The 16,235-nt window shown below is 34.1% G+C and overlaps 1 long non-coding RNA gene across 2 annotated transcripts; it reads right to left on the bottom strand.

Moving 5' to 3' along the window:
* On the bottom strand, nt 1–6,437 carry LOC139136235 (uncharacterized). Of its 2 annotated transcripts, XR_011553164.1 has the most exons (4): nt 6,336–6,437; nt 4,690–4,779; nt 4,109–4,219; nt 1–1,889 (listed from the first exon to the last, which is right to left on the bottom strand). It is a non-coding gene; the product is annotated as an uncharacterized lncRNA (long non-coding RNA). The 2 variants fall into 2 exon arrangements; XR_011553163.1 differs by lacking the exon at nt 6,336–6,437 and having other exon boundaries at nt 4,690–4,993.
* Nucleotides 6,438–16,235: the final 9,798 nt, after the last annotated feature.

The following is a 16,235-nucleotide window of genomic DNA, read 5'->3' as shown; positions in this document are numbered from 1 at the left end:
TTAAATATTTCCTTGTGAAGTTTATTCAAGTTATTGTCAAGATAACCAATACAAAAAATCTTCATTCAACTCACTGAATTTGGTGGCCATAGTGAGCTTTGTTCAGGTCACTGAGCTGTTTAAAATTTGCCGAATTTCTCATTGAAATATCATTTTTTTACAACTGTACAGGTCTGACAAAATCTAGCAGCAATCTTTCATAATACATGAACTCATGCTGGTAAAGCTCACTACTTAAAACATTATAACATGTAAAAATTTCATGCAGTCAACAGAGTATCCATATATAAATAATATACATAACGCTGATATCATTAAATTTAAATCTATTTAAAAAGAAATTATATTGCAAATAATAAAACACTTGCTGTACATACAGAGGTATGTTGACAGACAATTTTCATATATAGCAATTGCATTTGCTTACAGTAAAGAATGTGTAATGTATGAACAAAAGTACAAGCTGAAATTGTTGAAAGGACAGATTGTTGTCCCTTGGTACTATATCTGTTTACGAAAATCTAAGAATCATTGCAAAAGGTATGTAGTTGGAATAAAGTAAATGTATTGTAAATGTGACAATTTTATTTTCCTTCAGTTTGATGGAGCTTCAAGTTTCAGAGATTGCACAGAGATCAAGAAAATTCACTTGTTTCTTGTAGCTCAGCAAAGTAAGTGATATTAATTTTAATACGTCTGGTTACATTTCCTTAAAATCACATTAGTGTTTGTATTCAGGCAACCAGTTTATAGACTGAGTCTGTTTTCAGGTAAATTTTGCCTCAGATACAGATTCTTGACCCAAATTTTCACAATTCATTTCTGATGACGCGTGATACACCACTTGTGGGGGGGCTCATTTTAAGCTCTTGGGGTAAGAAAACTTTTCACCGTCTCAGTTTTCTAAAATCAAAATGTTGTGTTTTCCCGTACATTTAACACAGAAGTGGCAGCCCTTCTAAATTTCAAAAATTTTAGGTGATTTGTTTCTCTAGTTCCAAACTCTGTACAGTTACCCTTGATTTTTATTGTTAATTTGGTAAGAGAATGGTTGAAAGTTTCCTTGAGCTAAGGTCAAAAGTCTTTCCTTTTTGAGGCATGTACTTCTTTAATGTATAAAGTACAATATAATTTAAAATTATCCAATATTTGAATGTTTTCAAGTGTGAATACAACATCATAGCCACTGTTGTACACATTTCAAAACACAGAATACAGATTCATAAAAAAGTTTTTAGACACCGTTGGCCAGGAGGTCATCCTGTAAAAATATAAAATCCAAATGTGAGACTTACCTGACAAGTGATTTTTGAAGAGAAGACTTTTGACAAAAAAAAACAGGAAAAATAATTCTAAAATATACAAAAACACGAAATTTACGCTAAAGGGAACAAATATCGAATATGTGATATAAGCAGTTATTTTTCTAGCCTATACAGAAAAGTTTTTATAGCCATATATGGCAAAATGGACGCTAAAAATAAAAAGTCAGCATGAACAATACCATGTAATTCAACATCACTTGTTGTACGGTGACATTGGCTCTACTTTTTGCCTAAGGCTTGAATGAAACGTGACCAAGCAATTTGACTTTCATCATGCTTAGTCTTGGCAGTTTTGCGTGAATCGTTTAAGCGTTCTTTAATGAAACCTGACCAAGCCGCTTGACTTTCGGCATGCCTAGTCTTTGTGCTACATTTTGCATCCTTAAATCGTTCTTGAATGAAATTTGACCATGCAGCTTGGGTGTCAGTCAAGTCCTTCCCTTTACTTTCATCTTTTTTTCCATCAACATCTTCCAAGCAGTCACTGTTGCTTTGAATTCCGTTGACAATAGGGACGATCATCAGAATGATACATGACGTCTTCAACCAAAACATGTTGGGTTTCTGGTTAGCAAAGAAAAAACTTATTTTTGTAAGATAAAAACCAACCAAGATATGTTAACAATTACTTGCAATGGATCTTTTGGGCTTCAGGTGCCAAATGCATCCTAGGTAGGGGCAATATTACTACTGTCACTGTCTGTGTGAGTGCTATCCTTTCACTGACCAAGTTTTTGGAGTCTAAAACTCAAAAACTTCAAAATGAGGTGAGTGCAACTGTGTAGGGTGTTTGGATGATTATCTAGAACTGATTTGAGTTTGTATGAAATTTTTAAGGTGAGTTTTCTGTTGAAATTAATGACCTTTACATTAAAAAAACAAATTTTACATTCCAGACGTTTTATGGCATGCCATAATCCAAGTAAATGGCTTGGTTCATTTTTACATCTGCTTGGTTCATTTTTTGCTCACGTGTTTACACGTGAGCATATGTTGCAGCGATGTCTGTCTGTCTGTCTGTCTGTCTGTCTGTTGGTCCGATATCTCAAAAACGGCTTATCAGATCAGAATCAAATCTGGTACATATATTCAGTTAGCGAATGGCAAGAACTGATTAGTTTTTGGTGGGTGTGGCTTGCATACTTTTTGCTCATTTACATAATTAATTACATTAAAAACGACTACACACAATTTGATGAGATTTGCTACAAATGTTGATCACACCAAGATATATCAGCAGTGGGAACCATTAAGGGGTGACATGAAAGATAGTTGCTTATTTGCATATTTAATGAACTTTCCTAATTAGGGATATATGTCTGATTTGACTCGATCAAAATTGACCAAACTTGGTATGTATATTAAAGATACTATTATTTAACATTATTGAAAGTCATTAAGTGTTTTAACTTTAGCCAATTCCTAATTTGCATATTTAATGAACTTCGCTAATTAGGGATATATATTTGAATTGACTGGACCGACGTTGATGAAACTTGCTACATGTATTTGGAGCTACTATGATACAACATTTTTGAAAGTCTTTAAGCATTTTTACTTCAGCGAATTCCGAATTTGCATATTTAATGAACTTTCCCAATTAGGGATATATATCTGAATTAACGTGATTGTAGTTGTTGAAACTTGCTATATACATCAAAGATACTATTATTGAAAGTCAAGAGACATTTTTACTTCAGCCAATTCCTAATTTGCATATTGAATGAATTTTCATAATTGGGGATATTATCTGAATTGACTTGATCAAAATTGATGAAACTTGCTATGTACATGAAAGACACTATAATACAATATTATTGAAAGTCATTAAGCATTTTCTCTTCGGCCAATTCCTAATTTGCATATTTAATGAACTCTCCTAATTAGAGATACATATCTGAATTGACTTGACCAAATTTGACAAAACTTGCTACATATATTGCAGATACCATGATACAACATTATTGACAATCATTAAGCATTTTTACTAAAGTTAATTCCTAATTGACATATTTAATGAACTTTGCTTATTAGGGATATATACTGGGATTTACTTGATCAAAGTTGGCAAAACATGCTATGTACATTGATGATTATACCAGGTTAAAACAATATCGAAAGTCATTTCACATTTTCATGTCAGCTAATTTATAATTTGCATATCTAATGAGCTTTCACAGCTCACGTATATGGCTTGAAGGACTTGGCCAACGGAATTACACTTGCTATATAAAATGGTGATACAATGACAGCAGTCAAAGAACTTTAATATTTTTAATTCAGCTAATTACATATTTGTATACTTCATGACCTTTTAGAGTTAATCGGCGGTGATTATTGTTCATTATGTTGATCATAATACTTTCAATGAAGTTGCAAACATGTAGCAAAGGTTCAAATTTACACATAACTGCAATATATAATGAAACACGTGAGCATTTTCAGTTCATATCTGGTTACATCGTGTCACAGCTGATCTGAATCTATCCAATCTTGACCTTCAACCTTCAAATAAAAAATCTTTCATTCTATCTATCCCGTCTCAACCTTAAAATTTAAATCAAAATTCATCATTTTATATATATCCATTGTTGCACTTTGAAAACCTTTCCTTAACTAAGTTTGCAATTTTGTCACCTGTACAAAATTATGAAAATTAAATGTCATCGTTTTTCTTGGCAGTTTTTAGCATTTCCAAATTATGTTAGTTCATTTGTTATGAATCTATTGTTGAAAGATTACAACATTTGAGCTTAAAGTTAAACTTTATGATATCAACATACCACTATATTGAAGAGTTGACAGTTGAAGACTTTAGGTAGCTGAATTTGAAGATGACAAAACACCGTTCACTTCTCCTGTCGTTGAATTGTGACTACAACAAATCCGTAATCCTGTAAAATATATGATACACTTTGACATTTTATCGGTAAAAGATGTAAAAAAAAAGATGTGATTCAACAAAACAGTATCTTCTCAGGAGTAAATAAAGGGATCTAGTTGCTTTTGCTACTGGTTGCAATTTATCATCATGGATTAATGGCAGATAGTATAGCAAATGATCCACAGACTCTGTTCCACACCATGAGAAGTAGAACTTCCCGTACAAATCCTGTATTGATGATGGATATTGCACCATGACAGATACATACAGGTTTAAGATGACAAACAGACATTGAAGGAAAGGAAAGCTTGTAACTTCAGTGAGCATTAAATAATGTATTCCTTTGCTGAAAAATGCATTGAGTATTCTAACTGGTGATATTGAAATCATAAAAAATAAAAATCAAATACATGTACATTATTCAAGGGTAAAGTTCTCACCAGGGTGAATATAACATCACCATTGTAAGCTCAAGTTTACCTTTTCAGCTTGTCTTCACTGGGTTTCAGACCAATGTCAAAAAGAAAGTGGCTGAGTCAAATATGTAGATGCTTGAAGACGGGGCTATGCCTATATTTGAGAAATTCAACTGCGTCAAAAACCAACAATAGTAATTGTTTTATGATGCCTTCTGTTATGTTGCTGTTGAGGGCACTGCTGAGTTCAAACAGAATGCCTATTGTTTGTTTGCCAGAATTGCTGATATCGAAAGCAAATAAAATTTCAAGTTTCGATGCTGATGTATGATCTATTTTTGAACAACAGCTACTTGATATTAATGCTTTGTATGCCATATGAAAGCTGCATTTCCCCTTTTGATTACGCCACAGGGGACCTGATGTAAATAGTTTAAAGAATAACTTTAAACCTAACACAAAACAATGCAAAGCTAATAACCAGAAACAATAAATATTTCTTTCTTGAATCACAAACAGCACCAAATGTTTTCACCAGCTGTGATTAATGTATGACAAATAGCAGACACTTTAGATTATATTCACAAACATCTGGAATAATTTGTGTATTCGATGATTCTATTGAGTTGAGGTGGTGTTGCATTTAAACCTTTTAGCACTGCAATTTTTCCCACCAAAATTATAGTGTGCAACATTTTACCAATTTTGTGAATTTTTCTGTAATTTTTTTGCCAATTTTGGACCAAATGACCATCACATTTTATTGGCTTCAGATTTTTATCAAAATTTTAGCAAAAATTAGAAAAAAATTGACTGGTGTAATTTTTGCAAAAATTGACTTTGGCGCTCAAAGGGTTAACCAACACACTTATTTGAAGGCAATATCTCTTTGTCAAAGATGACATGAAAACCCCTCATGCTACATATTCTCAAAAAGTAGAGAATCTAGAGTTTAGTATGGTAGCAATAGTTTACTCACAGGATGAAAGGGGTATATGTTTTGGGTAGAAAACCTTAATTTTGGTATTAATGATAAAAATTAATTTCATTCAAATTATGATTTTAATATTTCATTTGAAAGTAGACCATATGTAGAAAAAAATGACAGTTTTGTTTGCCATTATCTATTCTCATTTTTAAAAGGCAAGGTCAAAAAATCATGATGAACAAAATTGAAATGACTTTTAATCAAAATGTTTAAAACTTTGCTGCCAAACAAAATTGTTGTTTTGTTATAGAGTATGTAAAGAACGTAACTGTAAAAATTTCACAAAATCTGACCCGGCTAGAGTAGAATTTTTTTTCAAAATGTTGAAAACAGGAGAAAAAGAAGCCAGGAAATTGGATGATTTGCATATATTTGCATAATTTACACTTTTTTCTCACCTGATACTAATGAGTGTCATGCTATAGGGTGAACTCAACCAATATTTTAATCGGTGAACAAGTTAATGGAAATTGAATGAATCTTCGTAAAAAATGGGTTATGTGTAATGCCTTTCTGAAACTATAAACAGCATATTATAAGTTCCCAGTGCAAGAAATGCATGTACTCTTGGAAATGTATTGTTTATGCTACAGATATTGCTCCATATTGAAAAAAGTGAATATTCTTAGAAAATATTTTTTAATCTCCTAAATTCATCACCAGAAAAAAATTTATTATGGCCATTTCATTGAAAATTTTATAAATTGAAGGCTTCAGCTTACCCAATAGTATCCACTATGACTGCATAGTATTATGACCATTCAATATATTCCTTTGTATTAAAACAGGCTCATCACTTATTATATATTGTATTACAGTGTAAGACACACTGCACAGTGTATTGCTTACAATAAAGGGTTTTTATTGAGCTGTCACTGACACAGTACTGTCAATTTGCATATGGACTTTGTGTCATCTGTATTTATGTCAGGGAATTTCCCGAAGTCATCATATGCATGTACAAATCTACTGTCCCTTTTGGCCCTCTAGAGGTGAGTTGATTTTGTTCTGGAAGAAATTCACCAGCAGTCTATACCACTGTCACTGTTCACCGCACATAGTTTACAAAGTAATTTTGTAAACTTTGTCATCAATTCAAATGAAAGGAGGTTTTATGGTTTCAGATGTATCTAGCAATTATTAGGAACTGGCGTGAAAAATTTGCAGCATGCAAATTTTGATATCATTTTTAAAATTCTCAATCATGCTGTAGACTGTGTTCACAAACACCTCTGGAGGTTGGGAGAATTTAAGGAGACCTGAAAAAATTTACGGTTCATCAGAGAAGACTTGAAAATACTGTTGGACATAATGGGGAACTTGAATAAAATAATGCTGCTCATTGGAAGTAGCATTATGACCATACTAAATAAAAAGTAACCCAAAATTAAGATTTGACAAAAATGTTTGCAGTTGTGAGAACATACTAATGTGTTGATATAAGAGGGAATCAGTTCCTTGCTTTGAACTTTAAGACTGGCATTCAGCTTTAACATGTTGGACTGTTGGCTTAGTCTCTCCTATCACCTCAAAAAGATACAGTTGACACAACATACCCCAGGTATTACAGTTGTTAGCATGTCATCATCCACAAAAGAATGACATAGCATTTTTGATGAAGAGAAAAAATGTCCAACTATTTGTCTGCAAAATGAATCATTCAGATCAGTCTTAGGGAACACTCAATATGCTGATAACAATTTTGTGTGAATTTGTTTAAAGTTGCCTTGATGCGAGAGAGAAATGCCAATGATCATAAAAAGGGGAGTGTAATCCTATGATTTAGTGTGTGCGATGGTAGCTGTTAATCATACAGTAGTAGGGTCATATACCCCAAAATGTGGTACCATATTAAGACCTACCTCAGTATACGCAAATAATAACACACATGCAGAATGTAGGCAATTCCTTTCAAAAGCAGTCGGCATAATTTATTAGATATATTTCTGTTTGACCAAACAAATAAATAGAATAAATTAACATGTAAATGCCACATCATTAAGCGTGGAAATTTGATTGATAATAAATAATTAAAGTTGACAAAGTAAGATGCAAATACTGAGAAAATGTTGAAATATCTTTGTCAATCATAAGCCTCATTTATGCTACATTTTTAGTGCAAAATTAAAGCATCTGTTCTTTTATTAAGCACCAAATGCTTTTATCAATCAAGTAAAATTGACAAACAGAATTTGAAAATATGAAGTACTTGTTTCTTTATAATCTTAGTACACCTACATTTAGAGGTGCCAAACTTGTTTTTGAAACCTTGTTCCACACAAATGTCAGCGCTGAAATACTAAGGTTGGTTTCATAACAAAAATTTAAAAAACTCAAAGGAAAAAAGCACACTTGCTCAGGAAAATTATTTTTGTTCTTCACAGAAAAAATATCAGTGTCAGCAAAATGAGGAAGGGAAATTTCATAATACATGTATAGTCACCATCAGAGTCAAGTGTTTGATTGATGAAAGTGTGCCTGGAATACTCAGTCTAGTGAGGCATTAAACAGAGCTAATATACTGAAAAATCTGTAAATTGCTTCCCTTAGTTGAAATGGAAGGACACATGTTGCATTATGACAGTAACTGCTTGTATTTCCCAATACCTTTTCAACTAAAATTAAGCAGGATGTTGTTACGCTAAAAGTATCTGATGTATGCTGAAATTAACAAGTGTACTCAGTGCTTTATGAAAATTTTTATGACATGATTTGGTGCATATTTCATTTCCAGTACTCTAAAATGTTAAAATTGGAGTTAGCAAATTGGTATGGTAGCTATTGGTCCCCTGTCCTAGTCCTCAGCCAATGGTCCAGTATGTAACATAATCTGACATTCCTTAGTCTATTCTTTCACCGTTCAATGGCAGTGGCTCTTTGCAGTTTCTGGAAACTTTTGTAGAAAATCCAAATTTTCTGTGACTTTTTCCCTGTTACCAGTATTTCAGACAATTGTGTAATATGACCAGTGTGGATTAAGTAAAAATCAGCTTTCATTGACAGGGCCTAAGCAAGCAATTTAAATATCTATCCTCATACTTGTCCTGATTTTTGTAACAAATGTCTGATCATTCTTTCTCAACAACAGAGACATTGAAATGTATCCATTGAATATCCAGACTATAATTCAGTTGAATCAGAAACCCGTACAAATTTGCTGACCAGAGAATTTGTAACTGGTAGTCCTTAATGTGAATGCTTAAAGATTTGCTAAACCCTCAAAAACTTGTACTTTAAAATTTATGTCATTCATAACTCACAAAAATTCAATGCAACTATAGCCATTATCTGTCTTGGTCATGCAAATATGCATGGGAAATTCATAATGCTAAATTTTACAATATCTGGGTTGACACTGAATACTTTCAACAAAATCGACTGTAAATTAATATTTAGCATTTCAAAACTCAGACATACCCAATGGACTACAATAAATCTACTGGTATTGGAGTCACTCTAAAAATGCAAGCAGTACTTGTCAAAGTTTATGCTCAACACACAAACAATGTCAACACTTTTCACAACTTTTTACTTCTTTTTAATCCTGATCACAAAGCTATGATTCAGAAGGGAAAGATGATCTTGGATTGTTACTGTCACAACAGCAGTCACATGCACAGCATTTTGTATACAGTCTATTTCCTGTCATATTCTTGACATCGCTGGGATTTTTGCCCTCTCTGATCAACCACTCCCAGAATTTCTCAATTGCGAATTTGTCTTCAGTGGATGGGTATACTCTGTATTTTTCCTCTCGTATAATAGACCGCATATCGCCACTGACGTATCTACTAATATCCTCTCTGGCAACAAAGAGAACCACCTCTCGGTTGTCTTCTCGTTCTCCCAGTGCAATCCTCAATTCGTGCTCCAGTGATGAATTCCCAAAAAACTTTTCCCCAATGATGAATAAACTTTTATTACATTGCTTGATCAGCTTGACTGCTAATTCAGTGGCATATCCAGGCTCATAACTTAATTCCTTTGAACAAACTTTCAAATCATGGACTTTTTGTAATATAGAGATTATGTTCTCTTCTGCCCATTCCTTATCTCCTTCTTCAAAGACAACATTGACATCGCACACAATGGCCTTTGTAGATGGCTGACTAAATTCCTGTCTTTCTGCTTTGGTTCTTGTTCCACTGGATTTCATAGAATCTGATAAAAAGATGTAAATATAATTACAGAGTCACAATGCGATCGATAGGAATATATACAATGCACAATAAAAATAACAAAAACATTCTCAATTCAAGTCATTATGTAGGTATATGCAAACTTAAACAAAATTCATTAATACACTTTGTTGAAGGGATGATCTGTCACACTTCAAGCATTAGGTGTGAGAATCAACAGCAAAAGGAACATCAAAAACAAAATTTCACAAGCTGAAGCTGTAAAATATGACTTAGATATGTAGCTAGTAACATGTACATCATATGGTTACTTTGTTAAATTTTACATTCTTCATTGAATGACAAAAAGTGCATAAATTTTCATAATCTCAACACTTCTTTCTATGAAAACCAAGATTCTGACAAAGTTCTGGACGATAATATGAAAATTTAAGCATCTTGCACTGAAATGGCATTCTCATCTGTAGTCAGCTCTACTGGCATATTGCCAACTGTAGGTCATTCCAGTATCATATAAGTATACAAATATTCTGGTTCTGTAAATATGTACAATAATGTGGGTATATAGTCTCAAGAAATAACTATTTTTTACTCTGTAGTGATTGCTTCCCTACATTAAACTGTATCAGATCAAACGCTCATATTCATATCTACATCTATTTAAGGACATGTTGTAATTTCCTTTTTGCCACTAATGCAATTACATATTTTTCCCTGTACTGTAATTTTCAGTCAAAATACTATAATTTGATGTCTTCTTCTTGTGAAGATTAATACAATCTTTGTGCCGGTTGGTGAAACGCTTGGTGAAAACATGTTGCTTTTCTTCAGAACTATGTGCAATAAAGACCTGTTGACTTGGTAGTTTGAATATTGTAAAAAGACGATGTACCAGTTTTAAAAAGCAGAATAATTATATTTGAACCATGACAAGTTCAACAAGCTGAGTAAAAATTTTGGCTCAATAATGTCTGAGTCATTAATCTGTTTATAGATGGTTTAAGGGGGAAATCTTGAAACAATTCATATCAAATAGCAATAATTATGGCTTACTTTCAGTTTCGGAAGTCATATTTTCCTCCCCGTGACTTACAGCAGACTGATGCAACACTTAAAATAGCTGGCAGCAGCATAAATAACCGTCAAACAGCCGCACTCTAACTGTTGTTGACTTTTACCACTGAGGTGTTTTAACCTTGAATTTTAGTGTCCTTGGTCTTGCAGCCTCTCAGCGCTGGAGCATTTTGTCTCATTTTTCTCAATGTTAGTGTGACCCATGACCCCTGCTTGAGAAAACTCATTTGCATATGAAAGGATGAACTCATCCTGTGAACTGGTTTCCATTATGCCACCGTCCCTCCACCCACGGTGATTATGCTTTGCATATAAAGTACATGTTTGCGACAGATCTGTTTGAAAGCGTCTGTTTGTATTTGTTGTCTAGATGAGCACCAGTCGCTTTCCTTTAATATCTCAACAGAAATACTGGCTTGGCCATGGCCTACGGAACAGCCCACCACAAACGCAACAGTTTGCTCAGTTTACTCCTCCAATTCATTCTATTTTGATATTTATATGCCAGACTTGGAGCAAGTCTGTTTGTTGGCATACATGTGCTGTAAATCATTCGTGAAATTTTCATCGGAAAATTGGATCCTGTTCGTATTTTATCGTGAATTGATAATTCGCTTCACCATACAATATCAACTACTCAGAGTGCTGCAAGTGAATTTAACATGCACAGAATAATGTGCTACATATTATGAAAATATAAATAGATAGGGATGTTTAATAAAATATTGCGTTGATGAGAGTATCATATGACGAGCATTTTACCATATTCTAATGTGTGATTAACCACACAACAATGGGTATCTATGCCAACGAGGATACCAGGGGCCCAGCGCAGGAGAAGTCTATACAGGCACATCCACCCACTACATTCATTCTATTGCCTTTCATTGCCAACATTACATATGTAAATTTTCAACGAACAAATATGACACAGTTTTACTACTGTGACAAAGGAGTAAAAACCCTTTGGTTTTTTAAGTCATTACCCTGATTTTAGTTTGGAATTACAAATTTGATGCACAGAAAGTTATGATAGTTGTCCATTTTAGGTAATTTGGTTAATAATAGGTGACGAGTTGATTACTGAAGAAGAGACTGGAGTAGAACACGCAAACAAGAAAAACACCAGCATTAACTGTCGTTTTGCGAAAACCAAGTTAGATTTTAATTTGCTTCATGAAAAATCTTATGAAATTATGCAGTATCATTTTTAAATAAGTATGTGAATATATCTAAGCCACAGCACATTTTAAAACACCCAGTCTGTGAGAGTTGCAGGTATTTGTGGTGAGGTGTTAGGCCAAAGTAATTAAATTCTTTATTTTGCGTCCCCACCCACTTAGGTTTTTAAGGTTTTCATGAAAAACACACACAGTGTATTTGAATAGGAAATTTTAGGGCATGACCGCTTAGCTTTTCTGAACTAAAATTTTGTTACAATTTTTTATTTGCTGCAATCAAATTACATTGTGTTAATTTTCTTGTGTGTGTTTTTCAGCCGCTTAGACGCATACCTTTTCCCATTTAGAGTGGATGCAAAACAAAGAATTTAATTACTTTGGCTTTACTGATAGTATATAGAGAATGGTACATAGCAACTACAGTAGCTTTGCAACTATTCTCTGATATGACTGCATACTTTCATCCAAACAGCAGGACCAAATGTTAGAAATTACAGTGAATAACAGACATACTACAGTACACCCCTTAACAAAAATAGCAATCACTGTAATATTTAAGTGCAATGTTTCCACAAAACAAGAAGAGTATTATTCACATAATGTGCTATGATTTATTGGCTTAGCTAATGAAGGTTGTCAATCACAAAAGGAGCATTCACCGATTCAAGCTTCAAATGTTAGTGAGAATTCACCAAAAATTTGCAAAAGACATCTTTCAAAGGTTGAAAAGAATGACACTTCGCTGACAGCCAATACTTGGTTATACCATAGTACCTGGGAGACCACTATTGGGGTAATGCATTGATACACATCTATATGGCTAAATAATGCCGTAGGGAAAAATTTGGCCTAATGTGGAGGAGCAGTGAGTGAGGATGCTTCCAGCAGTTTCACTTAGCTTTATTCATGCTAATTTTATGCATAGCTTTAATAATTATTGTGCATCACTTAAAGAGGCACTCCCACTTGGTAACATTTTTAAATCACATTTTTTGAATGCCAACGCTCGATATTTTACATGGAGACTGCGCGCAGATCGCGAGATATCGATAAAAACATGTCCTCAAAAAAGTTAAAGTTTGAATTCCGGTGGCCCACCTGAATTCAGCTTCCGAACATAGAACGTTCGGCACTGAGGCCATTGTCAACTAAGCTATGGCGTATTAGTCTACGCTGACGCTGCTGTACGCCACAGCAGTACCACTCGTGTCGGTGAGCGGTCATGTCCCATGGGAGAAAGCCGAGTCCTACTGACTCGGCAGAAAAACGAAAAACAAAGTTTGCTGATTCCACCAGAATTTGCATAGGTGACTAGCTCAGATAGATGCGGTTGATACATAGTATGCATAGTGGCCGCCGCGTGGTATGCGCGCATACCACATGCGGCGGCCGCTATGTATCGAACCATGCGTAACTGTGTGGCAGACGACAAAATGTAGTCATCAGAGGCAACTAATATTTTACACGTAAAAACTGATATACATGTGGTATTGTTTAAAAATTTAATACAACTGATTGAGAATAATGAAAACGACAAAAACTAAGGAAAAGTTTAAAAAAAGAATTACCAGAGGTAAAGGCATTGATAATGATGTATATAAAGTCATTGCAGTAGGAGGTAAATTAATTGCGTCATTCGAACGTTTTTGGACTCCTCAGAATATTGTCAATCAGCACAACAACACACTTTCGGGGGATTTCGGGTCATAACCAGAAACGATCGTAAAACTTCGGGATGTGAAAAATACGCTCGGGAAATGACATGTTTTTATCAAAATCTCGCGATCCGCGTGGAGTCGCCACGTCAAATATCGACCTTTGGCATTAAAAAAAATGTGTTTTAAAAATGTTACCAAGTGGGAGTGCCTCTTTAAACTGTAGATGAAATTTCCATTTAAAAAATATTTATGATCATCCAAATTTGTCAAAGACATAAAAACTTACCGACAGGATAAACAGTGAATGTGAATATATTGACTGGTCAACAACCACTGTTGAAAAAATTCATAGAGCATGAAATCACTTTCTCAGCCTACTTGACCCAGCAGCATTCAAACAAGCAAACTTTAAGGGTAAGGGACAAAGTCGGCCATTTTTCATGAATTTTGTTTGATGTGAGATACTACTTATATTGTTTGACATGTTGAAAGATACTGATTGAATGGGTGACCATGCATATATTCGACCCCCGTTTTAGACACAATCAACGAAACCATCGCGAAAATGCATTAATGGTCATGACCATTTATTCATTTTCGCGATGTTTTCATTTATCGTGTCTGATACATTTTAGTTTGTCGATCAGAAAGATGACAAAAGTTGCAGTGTATTGAAATATTTTAGCCTTACGTCCTACCAGTGGTCCTATACAAATACTGAAACGGTTTACCTGTATTCCTTTAAGTGGCAAGTGTTCTATAGATTAAATTGGTTAATTTTGCATATAAAATCGTTTGCAGAGGTGCCATACCATTTGTCAAAGAAAAATTTCATTCTCTTGGGTGTTGTAGTACTTATAAAGTCTCATTGTTTTGTTTCACAGAGAACTCCCAAGGCCAACCCTGCACTCAATCCTGGAAGCCAGAAAGACCCCAAGAAGATCTCCTTAGCCAATCAAGGGAAGATGAGACTGAACTCAAATCAGAACAGCCATTTTGTAAGTTCTGATAAAGAGACTATTTAACAATCAATTTCATATCATATATCATATCTAACACAACGTGCACTCTTTGAACAGGTATTAAAGATTATATACTTTGTACCTATCAATTATGGCCCATAACAAAAAAGTGATAAAGACTAAATACATAAACTTAGTTCCTTTCACTTTTGCACCATGGTTTGACCCAAACCCAGTATTTTGTGGACCAGTTTTCAGGGGACTTGGGGTGAATAGGTTAAAGGGCCAGTAATGCTAACTTTGGATAATTTTATCACCATTTTTGTTTTGAATATCAACCATAATTCCTTGTTCTACTCCACAAGGCATGTCGATATACACACAGTGTTCAGCTTGTCAACTCAGCGTGTATGTGTGTAAACTGTATTTTTATTGTTGAGAAGTGAATTCTTGTCCAGACTAGAATTGAAATGTAAACAAAAACAATGCATTTTTAACATATAGAGGCTAATTTGATATGCTAAATATAGTGGGTATTTCATCATACTTTTGAGAGTAGAATAAACTATTGAAGTTAGGCTGCGTTCAAAAAAAATGGTGAGGGGGCTGGAGGAATTCATGGGGGGGGGGGTTAAATTTCTAAGGGTAATAGAGGGGGGATTTGCACATTTTTCTCAAGCAAGTTAAGTAATCCGCGTTTTATCCAAACCTGTCTGCACATACTTTGTTGTAAAATAAAATTACCTACTTGGACATTTGTTGTACCTGTAAATTTTAAAATTGTGTTCTTTCTTTTCAAATTATCAATTCGCCCAAAGATATTTTGAAAATTATTCAGAGCATTGCATAATGTAGAATTGTTGGTTTTTAATGAAAAATAATTTGTAAACTGTTTTGTATCTCGTAGCTGTATTTGTAGGTGACATAAAACTAGAAATACCATGCACATTTTCAGCATAAAGTTACCTCTTGGTTAGTGTTTCAAAGTTACACAAACCTGATTTTGTAGGTATGCAGATTTGCTGAAGGTACAAAGGAGGTACCTCCTTCAAGACCAACAGAAGAACAGGGAAAGAGATAGGCACTGAACATGTCATCTTTAACATTCCAGTATACCTGGCAGCATGTAATATTTTACCATAAAACCATTTAAGCATTACCAGCCGTACTAACCAGGATTTTAATGTTCCATCTTCTTATCAATATAAGCATCTATAAAAGAATAGCCCATACATGTAATATTCATTTTCGAAAAAAAATTACTCACTGCAGGTTTGTTAAATGATTCATTCAGATTAGGGTAATTTTGTAAAAATTAAACATGTTGGAAGCTGATTTTAGACAGACAGACAGATAAACAGAGTGAGTCAAACATGAAACCCCCAAAAATGTATAATGGTTCGGTGTTCGCAGAGATAAACCAACTGTGGTATGTTCATACACCCAAGACAGGATATTTTGTACTGTATATAGCATATTCATGAGTATGAGCTTATAGTAACACACACACATACACATACACACACATACACACACACACACACACACACACACACACACACACACACACACAAAGAGGATATAGAAAATTTCTTCTCAAACTCAGTT

Source organism: Ptychodera flava, chromosome 7 (assembly GCF_041260155.1).
Source record: "Ptychodera flava strain L36383 chromosome 7, AS_Pfla_20210202, whole genome shotgun sequence".
Lineage (NCBI taxonomy): Eukaryota > Metazoa > Hemichordata > Enteropneusta > Ptychoderidae > Ptychodera > Ptychodera flava.
The sequence above is the reverse complement of the archived record's forward strand: the minus strand, read 5'-3'. Positions and strand labels throughout refer to the sequence as shown.